The 21,983-nt window shown below is 36.7% G+C and overlaps 2 protein-coding genes across 2 annotated transcripts in view; one reads left to right on the forward strand and one right to left on the reverse strand.

Moving 5' to 3' along the window:
• Positions 1 to 21,983, reverse strand: part of NT5DC1 (5'-nucleotidase domain containing 1) — a 125,758-nt gene that overhangs the window by 53,355 nt on the left and 50,420 nt on the right. The window lies entirely within an intron of this gene.
• COL10A1 (collagen type X alpha 1 chain) overlaps positions 21,739 to 21,983 on the forward strand; it is a 33,984-nt gene continuing 33,739 nt past the window's right edge. The window contains exon 1 of the mRNA XM_053939059.1: positions 21,739 to 21,823. The gene's annotated coding sequence lies outside the window, so the exon portion shown is untranslated. The remainder of the gene's footprint in view (positions 21,824 to 21,983) is intronic.

Here is a 21,983-nt window from a genome sequence, read left to right on the forward strand (position 1 = left end):
TGCTGCTGCAGTCTAATTTGGCAGAAAGTAAAATATTCAATTATGAATCTGATGAAGGTTACTTGAGTCCATTGGCTTGTGTAAAATGTGCTTTTATGCTTGGTGTGGAAATGAAGTGCATAATGAAGAAATAAAATACAGTAGACAGATATCTTACAATGACACACAGACTACAGTTGCTGATAAACTAAAAATCCTAATCAGCTGTCCTGCTCCACCAAGAAGACATTGTAGGTTATCCCTGCTTCTGAGATCTCAAATTAAAATAGCTCTGAGAGAAGAGAGAAGAGTTTCAACTCTTTTTGAAGCTTTGAATGGATCAGCTACTTTGAGGCACTTTTTGCAGTAAGAAAGAAGTTCTCAGAAATGTTTTTCCTGGAAACATCATCATCATCTACCTCTTATATTTGCACACATACAATCTAACACGCAAATATATATATATATATGTCTATTAAAGAAAAACAATATTTTTTTCTTAAAACAAGAAATAATCCTTTTCTGTCTCCCAAGACACTGCGCACTGACAAGAACAAATGGTGTTAATTCCAATCTCTGGGCCTACAGCTGCAGACTTTCCAAGTGGGTACAGATGGACCAAGAGCTGTAAGCAGACTCATTTTACTTCCTACATAACTAACATTCCTATACAGCTGCCACATGCACACATCAAGAACAATCTGATGGGCAGTGGGAAACTGCAAGCAACAAGTACCACAAGAATGGGTAGTGGTTTTGGTTTCCCATGCAAAACCATGACACTGCAGTAGGGAAAAGAACTCTGGGTAAATTGAGGCATTCAAAATTGCATCAGAAAAACCTATCAGAAAATAAGACATTACAGAAGAGTGTGACCAGAGGAGATTTGCGATGGGCTGTTCTTGTTTCATGTTTATGACTTCCCTGTGTATACACAAAGTTACCAGTCACGTGCTTTCTGTGATCTCATTATTTTTACAACTTACAAGTAGTGTTTAACAACTACTACTCTTACTGTAGGTGATGTACCACCTGTTGTTATGCTTACCATCATATTTTAATACATAAAATGAAACAATACATAATTTATAATACATAAACTTACTCTTTTTGCCTGGGATCTCACCCTAGCTATCCTGTTAATACAACTCTCAAATCACACACATACTAAGTGCTTTTCATGGTTCTTGCCTACAGAGCTGCATAGATCTGGCTGCAGAAGAATATTTTCAGTCCCTGTGTATTAAAGAAATATTAACAGGAAGATGTACCAAGAAGAACCATTGGGATAAGACTCAAAGAGCTGAAATGACAAGGAGTCAGGGTACATTCAGACTGCCCAGCGAAACTCACTATAAAGGCGTTCATTGATCTCCAAGAAGCCGCCACAGCTGGAGGAAGCAAGGCCTCCACGTGTGTGTATTTGTTCTCAATCTCAACAGTCCAGCCACACGGCAGTGGAGAGAGAAAGAGCAAATTCCCGGAGCAGGAGCTCATCCTTCCTAGCATTCTTTCCCTCCCCGGTCCATCGGTCCGGTGGTGCCATCTAGCGAGGGGGGGCCCCGGGAGCGGGAGCCCCGCGGCACCGGCACTGCGGCGGCGGCTGCACCGCCGTCACCTGAAAGCACCGCAGCCCCCCTGCTATCAAGAACCGTGTCCTGGTTTAGACACCATGGCTGCCAGGAGCACAAATCCCAGCTGTTCATTTTTTCCCTTTTCTCTAGTTATTGAAATCTTAAATTTGTAGACAAAACTTTTAAAAGACGGAACAGAATTGAAACGTGGAATTCCACAGTCACAAATGGCAGTGGTCCTCAAACAGCAAGGATGTCAGGGCATGGGTGTGGGGGGAAGGCTTCATGGAAAACACTGGGTGATTTGACAGCTTACACATAAATCTAAGAGGGAAATCATAGCAGTCTTCAAGCATGTAGAAAGCTCATGCTTGGGGCAAAAAAAGAAAAAAGGAATAACCTGTCCTCTGAGACCAATGTCAATGAGTCAAGAAGCAATAATCTTACACTTCTGTAAACCTAGATTAGAAATTATAAGGTTTCTGATTTGAGTGGTACTGATGCACTGGAAAAGCTGCCAAGGAAGTTGTATGATCTTTGTCAGTGCAGGTCTTTAAAAAGAGGCTAGAAAGCCATCTGTTAAAACACCTAACACACCTTTTTGGCAGTGGTGTGCTAAATGCAAGTTATTTTCTACAGTTCCTTAAAGTATTGTGATTACATATTACCAATGAATATGCATCCCAACATCCATCCACTGCTTTTTATGAGTGATGCTAGTGTTCATTTTTATCAATGTGATATGGATAATGACACTTATGGTTACATCAGAAAAATTTACTAGTAGGCAGTAAGAGGAATGAATTCAGCAAAGAGCAGCAACACAGCTCTGTTAATCGCAGTTTTTGCTAAGCTGAACAAGTAGTCTGAAACTTATCCAAACAAAAGAGATACAGACAGCCAACTCCATGGTACTTTCATTGCAGACCATCTCTTTCCCATTTGTACTGGCTCATTTGCCACAGGAAGGCTGAGAGGAGCCTAATGACATCTTCATGAGCACAAAGACTCCATTATTTTATGGCCAAGTTTTTCTGGATGCTCTGTTTGTGATTCTGTATTCTTATCTCTCCTGGTTTGATTCTTCACCTGTTTTAACATTATCCCAACAACATATCAAACAGATGAGAACTCGTGGCTTTCTGAGGCCACTTTTGTATGGATCTCTGCAGCTACTAGCAAGAAATTCTGGAAATTAAAGGCAATTTATATATTTGATATAAAATAATAGAATCATAGAATGGTTTAAGTTGGAAGGGACCTTAAAGATCTTGTAGTTCCAAATCTCCCTCAAAATATTTAAGTGACTACAGAGTATCTCTTACATTTATAGTGTATTTACAGAGTATATCATAAAATGCTGTGGCTGTTTCTGTTAATGTAAACTTGTCAGGACTCAGTGTTTCAGGTTTATTGCAGGCTGGCAGAGCCAGCAGAGGGTGGCTGGGAACCCACCCTGCTCATGACAGCAGTGGGCACTCCTGGGCACGCTGTTCTCCTGGGTGGACAAGCTGCGGAGCAGGAGGGTTTCCATGCACCTCCACCACCAACAGCTCTACTCCAATTTTCTTGCTCTCTCACTACAACTGTAATGAAACAGTTTGATGAGGAAAAGCAGAAAGCAAGTGCCTGGTTACCACTCGAACCCTTGCTAGGTTGCAAGGAAGGAAGTTCTGCCATTCAAATTTCACTTACATGGGGCTTAGCCAAACAGGATGGAGTATTTATGAAAGCAAAGACTGCATGAACAATTCACATTTGTATATTTAAAATGTTTGTAGAGGCGGTTTCCACAGAGCAACAGAAGTCTTCCCTGAATATTTATGAAGAAACCAGATGACACACAAACAGCTCTTTTGTTTTCCAGATTGTAGGACTGGTTATTAAGTTCCAAAAAAACAGACATATAAGGAGACCCACTTCTCCTTTAGTCTTTAAATTACCATTCCTGCCAAAGCCAATGTCATATGCACACAATGTTTGCATTCAGCACCTTACATTCTGCAAAAATCAGACAACATCCTCATTCATTTATTTTTTTGGACTAACATGTGAACATTAATGTCAGATTATTGTGTTAATATCATTTGTTGTATGTGCTTTCTTTTATTATTACCTTACTGCTGGAAGAAATGAATTGAATACGGAAATGTCTCTTGAATGAATACTGGTTTTAGACAGTTTATAGTGATATAAGACATGAAGTATGTTTTTTTCATTAAAACACTTCTATCAGCACCAATGTTAAATTATATCAGCAATAGTGGCTACATCACAGCTGCTTTTTAAAATTAATTTCTCTGCTGTATAAGGACTCAAGATAAACAAAAAGAATGACATGTAAAAGTAGTATTTTCTTTTTCCTTTTTAAGTGCAAATTTTCAGACATTAGAGAACCATTTGAGTATCAAAGACATAACTGTCTGAAAATAGCATAGCAGATATGTGCCTGAGAGATATATTCTCTCAAGAATTTGCTCACATCTGTGTTCATTACTAAAAATTGCTATAAAACAAAATCCAATTTGCATATATTATGCACATGCATGTAATATGTATTTGCAGAGAAAGATAAATACACTTATATGGAGAATGTCATTATTACTATTATAGTTCTAAGTTTATGGGCTAGTGGATAGAATAAAACAGTAACTGTACTTAAAGAAACTTTAAATTATACATAAAGACTTCAAGATTCTTTAGAGAAAGGACTATAAAGTTTTATGTGCTCCTTTAATTGTTAGGCATTTGAATTACTTACGGCTTTTTCCACATGTACAATCATTCTCCTACAGAAGTACATTACTAGAAAGTATGAGTACAGCATCACATACTGTTAGGAAAAGAAAAATATAGAGAGTTTATAATAAGAGTTTCTTGGAATTTTTATTAAACCTCATGCTCTTTCATGATTAGCTCACCAAAAACATTGTGGTAATAAAAGTCCTCCTTGGTTGCTATTTGACCATAGCCATGCACTACATATCATGCACTACAGTAAGATATTTTATAGCTTGATAGAAGTATGCCTCTTAAGGATTTGTTCATAGTCCCATGACAAAATTCACACTGACTCCAGTGGCATAAGGGTTTACAAGGATCTTACTCTCCCCAGTATAAGAAACAGAGCATCAGCTAATAGTACTTTATTCACTCAAAAGACACAAGCTGATTTTGCTCCTACTCCTGCTTTCATTTTAATTTCTGTTGCAGATGATTACAAGAGATCAAATAAGCAAATCTAAGCATCTGGCAGACAAGAACCTGTACCTGCTTTCTTTACTCTCTCATTGAGGTGAGTGTTTTATTTCACTGTGGGGACAGGTTTAATGTACACATATAGAATCAGTCACTCCATCTCACCTGACAGGCAGTAACTTTTTATGCCACTTGCAAGCTCAGCAACATGCCCTGTAACATGCCAATCTAAAAACGCCTTTCACAATGCTCACCTGGGAAGTTTAAACTCTTCCTTTCCAGTTTGTTTAAAATATCCTTTGCTTGAGCCAAACAAAATAGATATAAAGAAGACTGCAGGAGTCCTAGACTGGGGAAAGTATTCTGGCTTATTAAGTGCAGAGAACTGAACCAAACAGGTGGCAGCATTTCCCCACAGTGCAGTAAGACGCTCGTCTGAGTGACTTAAAACCTTAGGCATGCAAGAAACACTTCAATTGCTATGTACAAATTTTGACTACATGGTATGAGCCTCGTATTTTATCCAGTCAATCTTATTTGAGTTTTAGAACATGTCCAAGTTCTAACACAGCAGAACTGGGAATGATTTAAATCAGAAGCATGCTTACAGGCCATTTTTTCCCTAGCTTGACAGCTACAAATAGCTTTACATTGTATTAAAAAAAAAAAAAGTAACAAGTGCTTTCTACATAAAGCTTCCAAAATTAGACAAATTATTTTTCTTTAAATCCATAAAGGGAATGGAATGCAGGGAATGCAATGAAATACTATAGTAAAATGAAAGGATTATATATAGGGAAGATAGCATTCAGACCAAGATGGGAAGGTATGTGTGTGGCTCTTTGCATTCACTGCAATGACACCTGAGTGTTTCACACTGACTGAACAAAATGTGTTTTTTTTTTTGTTTTGTTTTGTTTTTTTTTTTTTGTTTTTGTTTTTCTTTTTTTTTAAGTAAGATATAGTAAGTTTTTATAATAATTTTACAGATGACCTCATTACTATAATGCAATTGAATTATAACCCTGGATTGAAAAGTCACCAAGCACTGGCTCTGCGGAAACACCAGAGGGAGCAAGTTTCACAGAGGAGAGAATGGCTACTGTATATAATCATTTAGAAGGATACAAAAGAATTCAGTCAGATTACCCGAAGTGGCTGGGAATGTGTCCTTCAATGCAAAGACATTCAATTTGTGATGAAATGTGTAACAAGGCATCCCAAACAGCAGAGAAAGTGAGGATGTGCAACATTTGCAGCTGCAGGTTTTTATTTATAAAGCTGAAAAATCTGTTACTGACTACAGGAGGAAAAGCTAACAGCCTTGATGTATTTGCCTAATAAAGATTATTTTGGTACTGTTTTTTTTAAAAATTGACTCACACTCCTCCTTCACAGCACAAATCACACTCCGTTGTGACAAACTCCTTTAAAACACTAAAAAAACTCCCAATAGTTATGATCAAAGTCAAATCCACCATGAAATGAACTGAGTTACTTCGAAAAATCATATTCTCTTGTCCTTCATTAGGGACTAAACTAAGCAGGGCTCAAAGGAAAAAAAAAAAAAAAGCAGTAGTCTTTCCGGATGATTCACATCTGAAAAAACTAGACCTCACTCAGAAGTGACCTTGTGGCTTAAATGGGAACTTAAACTTTTCAGCTGCTCTTCAGGACTGATCAAGTGGCAATGTATGCCTGAATTATTAATACAGTCTAAAATTTATCAGGGATAAAAATCCTTTTATATCATTATACTGGGTCCAGTTTGGACAGAAGACATTGCCAGCCACCACACAGTGAGATCCCAAGGGATTTTTTTTCACAGCTGGTGCCCTGCTCCTGAGGGACCTCTAAGGTCAGGAATAGTCTTTACATTATGATTAGTGCAGTTTCTCCTCATAAAGAATTTTTTCAGCATGCATGTCTTAGTCCCTGTTGCTCTCTCCAGTGAATGGTGCCTGATCCAAATCACTAACAAATCATTCTGATCCAAATCACTAACAAATCATACACAGAATGCACAGGAAGGGCTGTTTCAAACCAAAGCAAACAGTTTTGTGGTGGTTTCGGTGTCTGCTTTCAATCTAAGAACAATGAGTTTCAGAAAAGAGGGAGGAGGAGGAGGAGAGGAGAAAGTCATAGGACTAAGCCAGGGAAGTAGAGGGAGAAGGGGAAAAAGAACAGCCTCTTGAATGAGGAGGGTTTCTGGCCAGGGAACAGCAACAGCAGCCGAAAACAGAATTTGTAGCAGTTTTTTTTTGGAATTGGTCTGATTGGTACTGTTGCAGCAAACCAGCACGTATTTCTTTCACTCCAAACATATTATGACCCCATGGGAGAAAGGCATCCCAAGGATTTGATCACCACAATTACTGCAAAAAACAAATATCTGGGTGCAAGAAGCAAGAAAAAGCTGCCTAAACGACAGTACTTCACAATATATCCTCCAGCTGTATTCAAGTAAGTTAAAAGTCTGTAAAACAAGAAGTATCAGAGAATGCTTTATTGCCCCAGGCCACCTTCGGGCAGTATTAGGAGGATTTTTAATGCCTAGACACAAAGTATTTTCCTTCTTGTAAAGTACAGGATGAAAAAAGGAAAACAATCACAGCGGACTTTTAAAGATTGGAGGGTATATTTCAAAGTAGAAAATATAACTCTGATTTTGCAAACTCCACAGAGTGTTTTCCACTCCTTCTGGTAAGCACTGTAATTAGGGAGTTAGTACTTCACCTGACCTTAATGGATAAACTTCCTAGCAGCTGGATCACTTCACTCGTCCTTTTTAAGCTCCAAGGAAGAGGCTGTCTGGCACCTCAGCAGGCTACTGAGATTCAGCAGTGCTGTCACTGCCTCCCAACTTGAAACAATCCTTTCCAGCCCTCTCACATACCACACAGGTCTCACAGTTCAACTCTCAAGCTCACGGAGACCACAAAATATTTGGCAGTGCAAGAGGTCTGTGATCTTTCCTGTTTGGTTTTGCTCAGAGCTCCATAAGGCAAACAGTTGGTGCAAAGGCACAGGAGGCTTCAAGGATTTCAGCAGTGCTCTCCCCTTGCGTTTTGGTTTCTCTCTCTGTCCATGCAGGCAGCTGGCTGGTATCCTTCAGCCATTTGAAAGTTAGTTTGCCTCTGAAATACACATTAGTGCCACATACTGGCTTTCATGCTGGAAGGTGGATGCACGCCATATGGCCAGTGACTGGATATATTTCACACTGTTTTCAAATCTACCAGCAAGACAGTTCAAATCGTCTTCTAAGGTTGATGTAAGTTACCAGGGTGATAATTCTGTGTTCAAGTAGTTATCTGGCTTCCTGACAGATTTATTTGATACTCATAATTCTCCAAAAGTAGCACATGATCATGTATAAGTTTTTTAAAGTTTTGTCAGAAAATCAGTTACCACAATTAAAAACTGCACACAACACTTATGTTCCTTTTCATCTTTAATCCTTTCCTAAGTATTTTGATTATTTTCAACTTCTTTTTAGAAAGAAGCTGATCTCTTTTTCTTAAACTTTGATAGGAGTTACAAAGTAGCTGGCGCTGCCCAGAGTTAGATAAAGTATTCCATCAGTATTCTTCCTTTTGCATCCTCATTAAAAAGTAGTACAATAATAACACTATACATCCAATTTCAAATAACTTCATACATTTTACTGTAAGAATTCAGTTTTAAATTTAGCAAGAAAACTTAAATTTAGCAGGCAAGTTTTTACTCAGGAAATCTCAGCTTTGGATTTATAAAATAGTTTTAGTAACTTCAAGCTATGTAAATGCAAAAATAAATGTACATTAAAATATCAATTTGATAGAAAAGATATATGCAAATAATATTTTTTTTTTAGGAGGGAAGTTGTGCATATTGATTAACTTTTCTCTACCAGTTTTCCTACTTTATTAATGCAGAGACTGAGACAGATCCAGGAGTGTGATTTAGAAGAAGAATTTTATGCAGGTGCTAACTCTGCAAAGGGAATATCACAGAAAGCTTATTGCTAATGTTTTACTGGCAGCTAATTGCTTCTGCTTGGGCTAAATAATTAGCAAACCGAAGTGTACTGAATAAATAAAGGTTTTAAAATCCAAGCAAGTCACCTTTTAAGTTACTTCATGCATCCCAAGAAACCCTGAGACAATCCACTGACAAAACTTACCCAAGGACAACAGAAAATATTTTCCAGTTCATGAGGTCAGGAGTAAGTTGTTGGTGATCAAGCAAACCTTTCATTATTAGTTTGTGGAATCTAGTAAGTGTATTTTTTCTTTAGTGGTTTTCTTTTCCAGAACTGGGAAGTACTAGTTTCTTTCCCTCCTTGCTAATGACTAAGATGCAGTGCTATGCTAGGCTGGCCAGAGGCAGAGGTACAAGAAGAATGTGTGCTGTCTCCTTTTCTCTAGACAATTTCAATGTGGCTTGAAAGCAAGTCCTGTCCAGGTCAGCTTTAATAAGAAAGAGAATTCTCGCCAGGGGTTGTGGTTACCCTCAAGACTTCATTTAAACCTCTTGGGAGCACAAATATAAATTCCATTAACAGCTTGCTATATTTTAGCTTTCAAAACCAAAACCCTAGTGTGCTTTGTAACACAGATGAATAGCTAGGATATTGAGAATATTACCAGATTTATTAATTAATGAAATCTACACCAGCAAGAAATTGGACTATTGTTTGAATCACAAAGGGGTACTAAAGACTCAGTATGTCACCTTTTTCTTGATTCTTTTTCTACTAGGAAATATAGAACTAAAAATGAATAAATCAAGCACTAACACTCTTGTTTTATTAAAATAATTTTTTTTCTTTTTATTTTAATTTCAATGACAATGACCCCTTTTTTTTATTCCTGACAGGCACCAGAAAACTTTATTTAGCTTGCCTTTGAGGAATAAAATACTACTGCAGTTGCAATACAAGACCTTTGTCATCTTAATAGCTTCACTAGGTGGTTTATTATCACTATCTCTTTATTCTCATTGAAATAAGCAGATAAATTCACAGAAGTGTAGTGGCATAAAATCTAAGCTCCATAGACAATAATATCATATCTGTCCTTTGGCAGATCACCCAATATAATAAAATTTTGCAGCAGGTCAGGTGTGGACATAATCACTTCCCCCCCACCCCCCCCCATTTCCCAAAGCTCATTACAACAAACTCTTTATGCTGACATTATGACTTCATGCAGGTTTTATGCTAAATGCAGATCAAATACCTGATGCTTTATAAAGCTGAAGCGATGGGAACCTCAAGGAAAGTCTGCTGGGACAAAGTTTTGGAGAGAAATCTTATCAGCACCCTATAGCAGTGCTTTATTTAATGTGATGTTCTGCATGAGGCCCTAGGAACCTTAAGCCAGCATGAGTTCATCACTGAATGTGAGCACGCACATTCAGGTTCAGCTTAAATGAAAGTGTTGTCGATGTTCATACTCAGACACTAAGGATGTTTATAAATGCTCCCTCCCTTCTACAGTTGTCCACCATTACACCACTTTTGGAGTAGCTAAAAGGTTCTACTAATTGCAAACACTGTTTCTGTGAAAGCTTTGCTTTGTTTGAGTTTCCGTACAGATTACCTCAATTTCTTTCCCCTTGCTGTGGGAACATCTGCAGGTGCAAGTGGAATGCTGGCAAAGTCATGAAACTGTAGGAGATGATGGAGAAGAGCAGTGCTGGGAATTCCTGGCTATAGCCCAGGTCTTGCAGGGCAGATTTTCATTCCTTTACCCCAGTGCCATGAAAAAGAGCCAAAACCTCCCAAAGCAGTAATACCAGCACTGAGGGGTCCCTTCCAGGATTGTTCCTAAATAGGAGCTCTCCCCTGAGTTACACACACAGTCCCAGCTACACTGTAATTGCTGGGTAAGCAAAGAGGGAGAATGAGAAGTTTTTCTCTGGGACATGGAAATTTCCCGGCTCTGCAAGATGAGGACAGGACTTCATCATGAATCACTGGTTTGGTAAAAACCTAGCCTAGTAAAAGGACAGCCCTTAAGGATGAGAATCACCCCACCTAAGGTTGACAATCCCTAAATCTGTGCAGGATGGCAAAGCTTCTTTTATAATTGATGGAGACAAATGGGTGTCTCTAGCATGTTGCTCTTCCCACTGGAGTGTACACAGATGTCTAAAATAGACCATGTGAGTCACACGCTACAAATGCCCATTTCTTTCCTTTGCTCCAAAAACGTAATCTAGACAACAAATGCCTAATTGTCAATGTCCAGAGTTCACTTGCATGAAAGCCAGTCTGGCTGGAAGGATGTGATTTGTTCAGCTGGGCTAATTAAACATGAACATCTAAACCAGGACAAACAGCAATGATTAGAATTAATAGGACTGATGAACACTGAAAGACTAGAGGCATAAAACTGTCTGAAAATAAGTTATCTACTTTTCTATCCTCTTCCTCCTTTCTTTCATGAAAGATGAACATTGACTATGCAGATAAAAAGGATATACCCCACATCTTGACTGTCTTCTGCAAACATCCATAATCCGTGGAAAATGATGTGTCTTAGCTTAAATACAGCCAGTGTCAGAGGCCATGGGGATAAAACAAACCCTTGAACTAATATTTATGCTAAGTAAAATTATGTGGGCTTACTCCTTTTACTTGCATTCACTCTTTTCATTAAACTTTGCACTACGCCTTTTACTGCAAATTCTGCAAATTATTATCTTTTAGATAAAATTAAAATCTCTTTAAGATCAAGTTAAACTGAATTAAAAAAAACACCAGAGCAACCAGTTGGTTCCAGTCCTAAACATCAGGATATCTCAGCAGGTAACAACAGCTGTTTCTGCTTCATTCCATAACCTGGATTAAGAAACTCATGATGTCTGATTGGCATGCAAAGCCTTTTGCAGACAGCAAATGGTGCAGCGTATTCCCAACTGGGCACATAACAGCCTGCTTTAACACTTGTAAAAGAGAATATTGGCTTCTCTATTTCATTAGTAACTTTCCAAAACCTCATCGACTAAACATTTGAACAAACTAGGCAAATAATTATCTTTCTCTCCAGTTGATACAGAGGTAAAAATATACACCCAATGGTCATTAATGGTGAGGTATTTTAATTTCACAAGAAAATATTCAGTTGGGATGGTCTTTGTAACTGTACCGTACTCCCTTATTTATTGAATTATGTTCCTTAGATCATGGTCCAAGTCAGTTATGAGAAAGAAACGAAAGAGCTTCAGTCCAAAATGGCATTAATCAATTGTGTTTCTCCTTCCCTGTAAAGCAATTGGCTCAACACGATGGCATTTCAAAGCACTTCTAAATGTAGACAGCCAAAGGCCCCATGTAATGGGAGAAGCACATCCACTACCGTGGGGCATGTTTTTACAGGCATTTGCTCTTTTTTCCTTTCCACATCCATCTGAAGAACCTAGAGCACAATAATTCTGTGATTGTTACTGAGCAATGTCGTGCCACTGCAGCATCATCTTACATTTCCTTTGCAAAATGTCTTGTCGTCTATTACTTTTTAATGACTTAAAACATTAATTTCACATCTTAGTCAAAGTTTTTTGTAAAAGTTGTCCTGTCACAAAGATCAAGGCCTTTTTCTTCCCATTTAAAAAATGATACAGTCACTGGAAACAAGCTTTGACTAACCAGAAGCTCTCTAAAAAGTGCGCAAGTAATATAAGCTTATTTTTACTGTGCATAGCTATTTATTTTACCAGGAAAATAAACCAACTTTTCAAGAGCTCCCTTGAGATTTATTTGAAAATACTGGTCCTCTCAGACAAAAAAAAAAAGTAAAAAAGAACACTGATGAAGGACACCTGAATTTCTATCAAATATTCAGGTATTTATTGGAACTTGCATCTCAGTGAAAGGGAAATCCCTATATATGATGTCTCCAGATCCAAATGGACAGATAACAATATTTGAAAAAGCAGAAAGCCTAAAATGACTGATACAAAGAAATAACTTAAAATGGCAAAATCAATTGCTCCTTGAAGAAAAGAAGTTCAAGAAAATGCCAACAACTTTTTCACCTATCAGAGAATAAAAGTAGCTCTAGTTAAGTAGTTGAAATACCACAGCAGAAATCAATGTGATTCCCAAATTAAATTGAAGTCTTCAGTGAAGTCAATGTGTGATGTAAGTATATGTCCATAATCATAGTCAAGGAACAAGCAAAGTTTAAACACCTTAATGCACTTGAGCCTACTCACAAGCTCCCTTTTATCTCAGGATTCTGAAAAATGGCCATATAATTAATACCAGACCCAACAGAAAGATTTTGAATGAAGATGTTACTTAGGCAGGGCTACAAAATATGCTGAACTCATAACAGCATTTGTGCCAACACTGGAGAATAAAAAATTACTCAAATTTTTTTATCCTTTCACACCTCAGGCTTCATGTTAATCATAAGATGAAATTTGAAGGAAAGAATAATTAGAGGCTTGAAGATAAATGGACAATAGAATAAAATGTAACATGGCTTTAGAAAAGGTAGGTCATGTCAGACTAGCCTGATTTTTTCCTTTGATAGGATACCTGATTTTCCAGACAAAAGAACTGCACAGAGAGATTAGATTTTATCTCAACTTCAGCAGAACATTTAGTAAGGTGTCACAATGGAGATTACTTGATAAACTGGAAAAAAAGAAAGTTAGAAAAGACTGTGAAGGTGCTGACTAAAGTGACTGCTGCAGAGGAAATGCCAATGAACTGTGCTGAAAAGGAAACCTCCGGGCTAAAAGAGATGACTCCAGTAGAGCTTCTCCAGAAACACTCTTGATATTAGTTTTATTTCTAATTTTACTTTTGTGATTTCACCCCTAAAACAGAAATGAATACAAGAAGTTCAGGAAAAAACAAAAAAAAACAACCCCCCCCCAAAAAAACCACACACAAAAAGAATACAAAGTACAGTGCCCCTCAGCTGAGATGGGATTCAACTCATCCAAGCCATCTAAAAACTTTGTAACTTCCCAGTTCTTTGTATAATCAATAGAAAGATGTAAACAAATCCACTTATATACTTTAGACCCAGGTCTAAATGGGATGAATGGAGATTCTTCCATCTTTCTACAGTCATTCATAAGGTACATTTGGAAGTCTTCCTTAGGTGCCTAATTTTAAACCCCCCAAAAAAATCTCCCCAAGGACTATTGAAAATTTACTTTTCAGTAGCCCATCAGCCAGAAATCAGGTAAGAGAAAAACACCCAATTTTCTTTTCTGACACAGGACTCAATAAAACACAAATAACTTCTTCAGACATACTACACAAAATAAATTCAACTGAAGCAGCATAGAGTTAATACAAGTGTAAAAATACTAGTGAAATCTCATCTGAGTCAACACCTGGCTGTCCATATTCTGCAAGAGTCTCTGAGAACACATCTTGTCTTGCAAGAAAACACTGCAAGAGCAAGAACTGTATGAATAGTCAAATGTCTCATTACACCCCCACCACCACAAGGGAGAAGTTTAATCTTAAAACTCACAACAGCATCAGGTTAGAAACCTGCCACGAACAGATTTAGGCTGGAAACTTTCTCAAACATGAGAACAGTGAGGCTGTGGGAGTGCCTTCCAGAAGAGCTACTGAAGGCCAGAAAGCTGAAGAGTTTTAGATGACCTGGACTGTTTTATGAAATGATTGTATGATGCAGGGCCCGAGAAGAAGAGGCGTGCCAGAAGAATCTTGCTAGCTTCATTTTGGCTTGAAAGAAGACCTCAAAAGCTAAATTCCTAACTATAATTTGGAAATGGGCTGAAATTCCCTGAGAACCTTTATTTTATAATTTAACAGCACCAAAAAGACATCTTCCAAGCTCTTAAAATATTTTTCCAGTGTACCCTTGCATATTTATACAGGTTTTCAAAGGGAAATGACTGTTACTGTCAATTCTGATGACAGTAACAGAGTCAAATGTCTGAATTCAAAGCTAACATTCCTTTTTATGGGGGTGTGTTAATTGATTCATATAAGATATTTGGTTGTTGGTTTTATTTATTGATTTATCTATTTATTTATGTTTTTAAGAAAGAAACTAAGAGTGACTTGAACAATATAAACAAGATAAATTTTTCACTTGGTCAGATCAAGCAGGTGAACCTTTTATTAAAGAGCTTTTTTCACTTTTGTGTTTTCCTTGAGCTTTTCTGGTATATACACATTCCTAAACAAAGAGAATAATTAGTAAAATAATATATCATAATTAAAATAAGCATTACAACTTGATTTTCTTTCAGCAACGTTTTGCAATTTCATATAAAATAGGAGGTTTAAAGTTTGTTATGAGATACAGCTACTTAATTTCTGATGTTCTTATATAAGTTTGAAAGACAGTTTGAAGAGTTACATAGAAAAATATTTATTTGTACAGACACCTGATGGTTTTGTTGCATGTGCAGTTTAAATCATCACAGTGTAAATAAAGAGTCAATGACTGTGAATAATCAGATTTTATTTCTTCCCCTAGGAACTGAAATCTCACCTATTCTTCTCTTATAAATGTATCTTCTTGTAGCACAGATCTGGGGAAAAACATGTTGAAATGAGCATTTAATGATAAAAATACTGGAACTATAAAATAAATGTATAGAAAAAAGACATTTGTTAGTCTTTAATTCCCAACCTTACATTACCTCACCAAAGAAAAAGCAGACAGTTAATAAAAAATTATTGATAATAAATGACACTTGATATATCACCTATTCTTTCATGCCTCTTTGAAAAATCCTTTGAAGCAAATATACATTATCTTGAATTTATAAAGGAAATGGAAAAATGAAAAGTTTAAGTGGATTATCCAAAATCATGCTTATCCAAATAAGCTTTCCACAAAAGCAAAAATGCAGGTAGAAATCAAGACATCTCTTTATTTCTCTGTGCTGTTGTAACACAATAAAAAAGCCCAACAAACCCAGGATTATCAATTAAACTATTCACAGGATATGTACATCTTAAAATTAATTATTTTAGCTGTACTGTTCTACAAACTATTCAGCTTGGTCATAAAGAAAATTATCTGTTGAGTAGTCAGAGTTATATGGATGCTGCAGGGACAAGGCCAACCTTCTCTAACTGCAGCCTGAAGCTTTGCTCTCATGCAATAATGCTCCCTCCATTCTCACAACCAAGTTTTTAAAGGAACTTAATTACATTTGAGATTGTAAAATTCCTTTGAAATTTCCCAAAGGTCTTCAGTTTACCCTATGACATGCACACATATTGTGCTCACACAGACTCCATATGTGTTTTCTTAGAAATTCAGGCTAAACTTTTAAAGATAGGAGAACAGACCTCAAATAGTCATCCAGGATTCTTTTGCCAATCTCAAAAGGTGCCAAGGATCAGTATAATATTGAAATTATGATCTAAAGCCAGAATTGTATAGAAATGTGACATCTGCATATGATGATAAAGAATAGCAAAGATTTCACGGCAGGGCAGAATAGCAAGCAAAGGTTCCCTGAAAAATCAGTGTGCAAGAAGCACGCTCTCAGAGATCAATAAACATCAATTTACTATTTTGCAAATAGAGTGTTTTTCCACACTGCATATTAAATAAAAATAACAAAAATGTATCACTTGAACATAGTACTGATTGGAGGGGTAGTAACTGATTTTACAATGAACTTGCTGTGCTCCTTTATGTGAAGTTACTGAGTAATTTTGCATGTTGAAGACATAAAGATATTATGTTAGGGGCAGTCTTATCCAAAACAGACAAACAATTACTTAGACAGTCAGTCTTCACTGCTGGCTATTTGTCATTAGCTATATTATCTATTAAGTGTATCTTTGACAGACAAAATCTTTTAAAACAGAGCCAATGTGAACTTGTATCAAAATATCCTGAGCTGGAAGGGACCCACAGGGATCACCAAGTCCAACTTGTAAGTGAATGGCCCATGAAGGGATCAAATGCACAATCTTGGTATTATTAACACTAAGCAAACTGAGCTACTCTCAGGTTAAATGATGTATGTCAAACCCTGGTTGTAACATGCCAAATGAATATGGTTTTATGACTAATTTTTGAAGAGAAGCTGTACATTTTCTAGGAGAGCAGAAAATCATTGCAAGTGTCAATGTGTTCACATCTCATACGCATTCAGGAAAAGATATAGTTTGCATATTTTTAATAAAAATATATCAGGAAATATGGACTGAACTATACATGCCATTACTATCTCATTCCTGTCTGTCCACCTGCCTATATGTTTTAATTAGTTTCACAATGCTTCGATATCATGCGGTAGATTACTCAAATGCTTTAAGCCTTACATCTCTTTACCATTAACCAAAATCAGTTTCAAGCTTTGTGTGCCTTTCTTTCCTCCTGCTTATCTATCTGTATTTCTATGGAGAGTCTCACTGAAATTTCTAGGTTTCTTATGAATGCCAATGCATTTATTGTCCAAACTTGTCAAGGGCATTATGGGAGTCTGGCTGGTAACAGGCACTGGGACCCTTGGGCTAGAAGTATTTATTGCCATAGTTGTGAAATGCTCAGCAGCCTGATCAAGAAATGCACAGATTCTTCTCCTGAGATAACAATCTTGCCCTTCCAGCTTTTGTACATTTGTCTGTTAAAAGGTTATCAAACTTACAAGTTCCAGACTGATATTTCCTTATCCAACTGCTTTCCCTAAGCAAAGCAGATGGTCAAAAACATTTTGCAGTACCCTTCCCTCTTTGCAAACTTTGCTATGTGTAGCATTTATCATTACATAACTGGAATGATGAAAAGCAATGCTCACACCAACCCAAGAGTGTATTTCTTTTATTTTGCTCTTTTCAGGTATGTATTGTATATTCTTTCCTCCCTAACCACATGACTGTACCCCATCCCTAGTTCTGTTTATTTTTCCAGAATTAATTTGCGTTTTTTTATGGCACAAAGAATTAAAAACCTACATAGGCCAAGCTAAAGCCTGAGGTCAAGCTAACCATTTTAAGTTCTAGGATTGTCTAAGGACCTAAAATATTTCTTCAAGCTATAATTTATTATGCATTTATAGCTTGGTGCTTGTTTGAAGGGAGATGATTGTATGCAAAGGAAATAAGAAGGTACATAAGGGAGGACCGTATCTGATGGATGAATGGAATTGCAGTCTTCAAGCATACAGATGAAATAAATGCCAGTTAAGTACAGGAAAGTGAAGTTGAGGACAAAATTGCAACCAGAGCTTTAGAGAGACCACAAGTTTTTCCACTGTTGAAGAAACACCCAGTTCTCTTTCCCAGAGAACAGAACATTAAATAATCTTTATTAAGATGTCATTTCAATTTCTGTGCAAAAATAGAGATTCTTTCTCCGCTGAAACAAAGACGATACCAAGAGTATTTGTATCATGATTCAGAAATTTAGAAAATCAATATCATTTTGGCCTCATGGCTTTTTGAGATGTTAGAAATAAAAGTTAACTTTCAGATAATTTTAATGCAAAACAGATAAAGAACTAAATCTTGCTGTAAAGAGTAAGAAGTTCTAAATATTATTTTCTCAGACTAACAGATAGTCTGAAATTACTTACTGAATAAACACAGGGTAAAGATGTAATTATTTGATAGTTTTAGACATACAGATTTTTCTCTATTTTATAGAAGGAGATCCAGAAGACACATGGGTAATTTCTAAGAAAGACCAAATCTCTATTGAAGTCAGTCTACTGAAAAATATTTAAACATTTGAATGAAATACCATCTACTTGAAATAACTACTATAGCTAAAATAAATACAGATGATGGCAAGGGTAAAAGACAAAACAATGCATCTCAAGGGCATTCATTTGTGAAAAATATTCTAGAGGTGGTCTGGCTAATCTATCATATGGTGGTATAAATAGGCATGATGCAAAATATAATTAATGAAGCAAACTTGAAACAAAAGTTCTTAAGCAAGAGCAACAACAACCACTGGCACCTAAAAATCATATTAATGAGAATACTTTTTATAATATAAATCCATAAAATTTATGTAACAGCACAAGCTGCCTCCTGGTGATAAAGTGCTCTGGTTTTACACTTCAGCAACAATCTAAAATACATGCGTCTGAAATTTGCATTATGGATTTAGGTATTAAATTCTTCAAAGATTCCATTCTTCCTATGCATTTTCTATTCTCACACAGCACTGCTGTGCCAGTAAGATTACATAATTCACTATTCTTGCCTTCAAACTCAATGCAAGTCTCTTTGAAGCATCTGCAAGTTCGTCCCCCAGTGGAGAAGCAGCCACAGCTGAAAGCAGTGAGCTTCTCAGTTCTCAGCTCCCTTGGTATACTGGAGAGGAAAAGTCTCCCAAGATTGCAAATCTTGTATTGAAGTAGGGTGAAAATTTCTAAGAAACAGACATAAGACAGTAGGACCAGGAAAACATGAAAGGAGAGGGGGAAAAAAGCAATGATTTACTGCAAAGGAATGATGGTTTATCCTGTCCTTATATAAGCCATATTAACTACCCAGCAGTGCAGGATGAAAGGCCAAGTAAAGGTGCATTCAACTCAAAACAATTCAGAACGGGCATAAACTGAATTCAGAACCTTATACACAGAAATTATTTTATGGAAATTCATAGTTTATTCACTCCTAATTTCTCTCTTTTGCAATACTCCTGCAACACTTACCACTCTGGACTGTAGATACTGCAGTCCTAAACTGTGAATTTAAAGGGATGCATTAAGGAAGTTCAGATACATGCCAAATAAATACAGGACAGGAAATGTCACTTTCATTATAAGATTTATCATAAAAATAAAGGCATGCATTCTTTAAATAAAGTAAACAACTGAGGCTGAAGTTCCAAAAAAAATGATCTTATATTCCTTCCTCTTAATATGTCAGGTTCACTACCTTATTTCCATATGTTTTTTTTACATGCTCACATATACTCTGCACACAAATCTATCAGTATTAGTTTTCTAATGACTGTTAGCACTACCACCCATTAAGGCATCCCAGAATTTTACAAACATTTATGAACATTCATCAGATTCCTAAGAGATATTGGCATTTTGCTATTCTCATCCTACAAAAACCCCCAGTTCACTGAGGTAGAGAGATGCTGTGGCACATATATCCACTAATTCTGGCTGCCCCTTTCCCTGACATTTTTATTGTTTTCTAAATTTAGGAATAAAGAGAAACCCCATTCATGGGTACTACAACCTTTTGTTCTGCCCTTCTGCATGTCAAGCCCTCAGTCCTTGAACGATGATAAAAGCACAGCAAAAAAAGATCACCTGGAAAGAAGCATGCCTCATGAAAACCTTGTGGAGAAGTTCTAAATGTGGAGAAGTTCTGCAGTTTAGGAAAAACTTGTCTTTCCTGAACTCAGTGTCAAAAATTCCATAGAAATGAATGGGACCACTGCCCCCAGAGCAGCAGCGCCCTAACAAGGGCATTCTCACTTAGTCTTCTCTATGGCACTAAACTAGAATTTTCAGTCAATTGTGAGTTTTAGGTTCAGAGTTGTAACTGACTTGTAATTTGAATGAAGTTAATGTTATCTTAGAAACTGGCTCATCCTTAGAGTGGACAGACTAAAACTGAACTAAATCAGGCAGATTAGCAGCTCTCAAAAAACTCATTCCATGTAGCAGAAGGATCAAAAAGTGCAGACAAACTACTCTCATGATTTTGGTTACTTGCCCAAAAAAATCAATAGTAAAAAGTATTTCCCATATCATTACAGATAAAATCCAAGGCCATGGAGGTGACTAAAATCTTGATACCTAAAACACGAAATATTTTGCACTATGTTTTGAAAAATTGTTTGAAATATCTCTGAAGCTAAGGTGCAGGAGACATGACAATTAATTGTCTATATACATTAATAGAAGTATGTAACTTTTCTGACATTGCATTTTGAAACAACAAAACAATGCCAGACACCATATCATAGCCACGTGTCTCACACCAGAGAAATATGTAAATGAAATGGTGACTATAAAAAAGATGAATCTGCCTCAACCGAGGGATATGATGAAAATTAATATCCTGCACTGTCATCTTCAAGGTTTATACTTTTCTCTGTTTGTTTCCTCCCAAAGGCTATGGCAATGACTGAGTTTACTCCAAAGGCAAGGTTTTCACCTTTGATAACAAAGAACTGTTTAGACTAAATGAAGCAAAGTATCAGCATAAGAGATATAAGAATTTTGAGTTCATATAAGAATATGAAGTAAAAAAAGCACAGCAGTCATCTTTGAAAGTCAGCTACAGGACTATCATAGCCATGAAACCAGTGTTCAGAATATGGAATTTTCAAATCATCCAAATTCAATACTGGAACTAATAGATTCAGAAGTGGTAATGACAAGGAGGAAAATATCTTGATTTGAGATTACTCTCTTGGATTCCAGGAAACACTAATACTTTAGACTTACCCTCATTCCTTAATATGAAAAAAAAAAATCACAGGTATTGGTATTTGACCTTTACATTAATAGAAGCAGAGAAATGGATGACAGACATTAAGGCATTTGTCTAAGATCTTCCAGGAAGCTTGTTTCCCCTTTCTGAAATCTGAATTTTGCTACAAGAATAGACTGAAAAACTAAGGAAAATTCTGTAATTTTTTCTCATAAGAAGGAATTTTTATTGGTTACAGAACATAAAGGAATTTGTTCTCTACTCTCAAAAAAAGCCCATCCCATTAGAGAGACATACCAAATGAATTTCATGCTCCTCTTTAACACAGATAGATGAGAACATGGAGGTTAAACAAGTGAGAATTCCCAGTTCCCTTCCACCTCTCTTATGCAGTCATTTTATGCTGGGAAACAAAAAATTATTCTCTCCTGGAAGTGAATCAGAAGGCAGACCCATCAGTCAGTAGCCAGTATATGATTCAGCTCAGCTTTTCAATAAGTTAGAAAGTCCAAAAGTCACCAAAAAAGGGTTTTTGAATGAGAGGACTGCTTCCTTCTCTTTTGAATTGCCTGCTAAGCACTCCTGTGAATCACGCCCGCTGCAAGAGGAGCACATCTGAGCTAAGAAAGCAGGGATTTTCGGTGGCAGCTGGCAAGCAGACACTCCCTCTATCGAGGGATAGCCTTCATTCAACTAAAAGGTAGGACAAACACCAATTCCTGTAGCTGGACACCAAAAGGAAATTAGATCAATGATTAAAATACATAGCAATTACAACTCTCCCTTCAACCATAGTGTTTTCTATAAAAAGAAAAATATTGATCATAGATGCTTCATAAAATATGCTGATTTTTATTTAT

The sequence above is a fragment of the Vidua chalybeata genome, chromosome 3 (genome assembly GCF_026979565.1).
Source record: "Vidua chalybeata isolate OUT-0048 chromosome 3, bVidCha1 merged haplotype, whole genome shotgun sequence".
Classification (NCBI taxonomy): domain Eukaryota; kingdom Metazoa; phylum Chordata; class Aves; order Passeriformes; family Viduidae; genus Vidua; species Vidua chalybeata.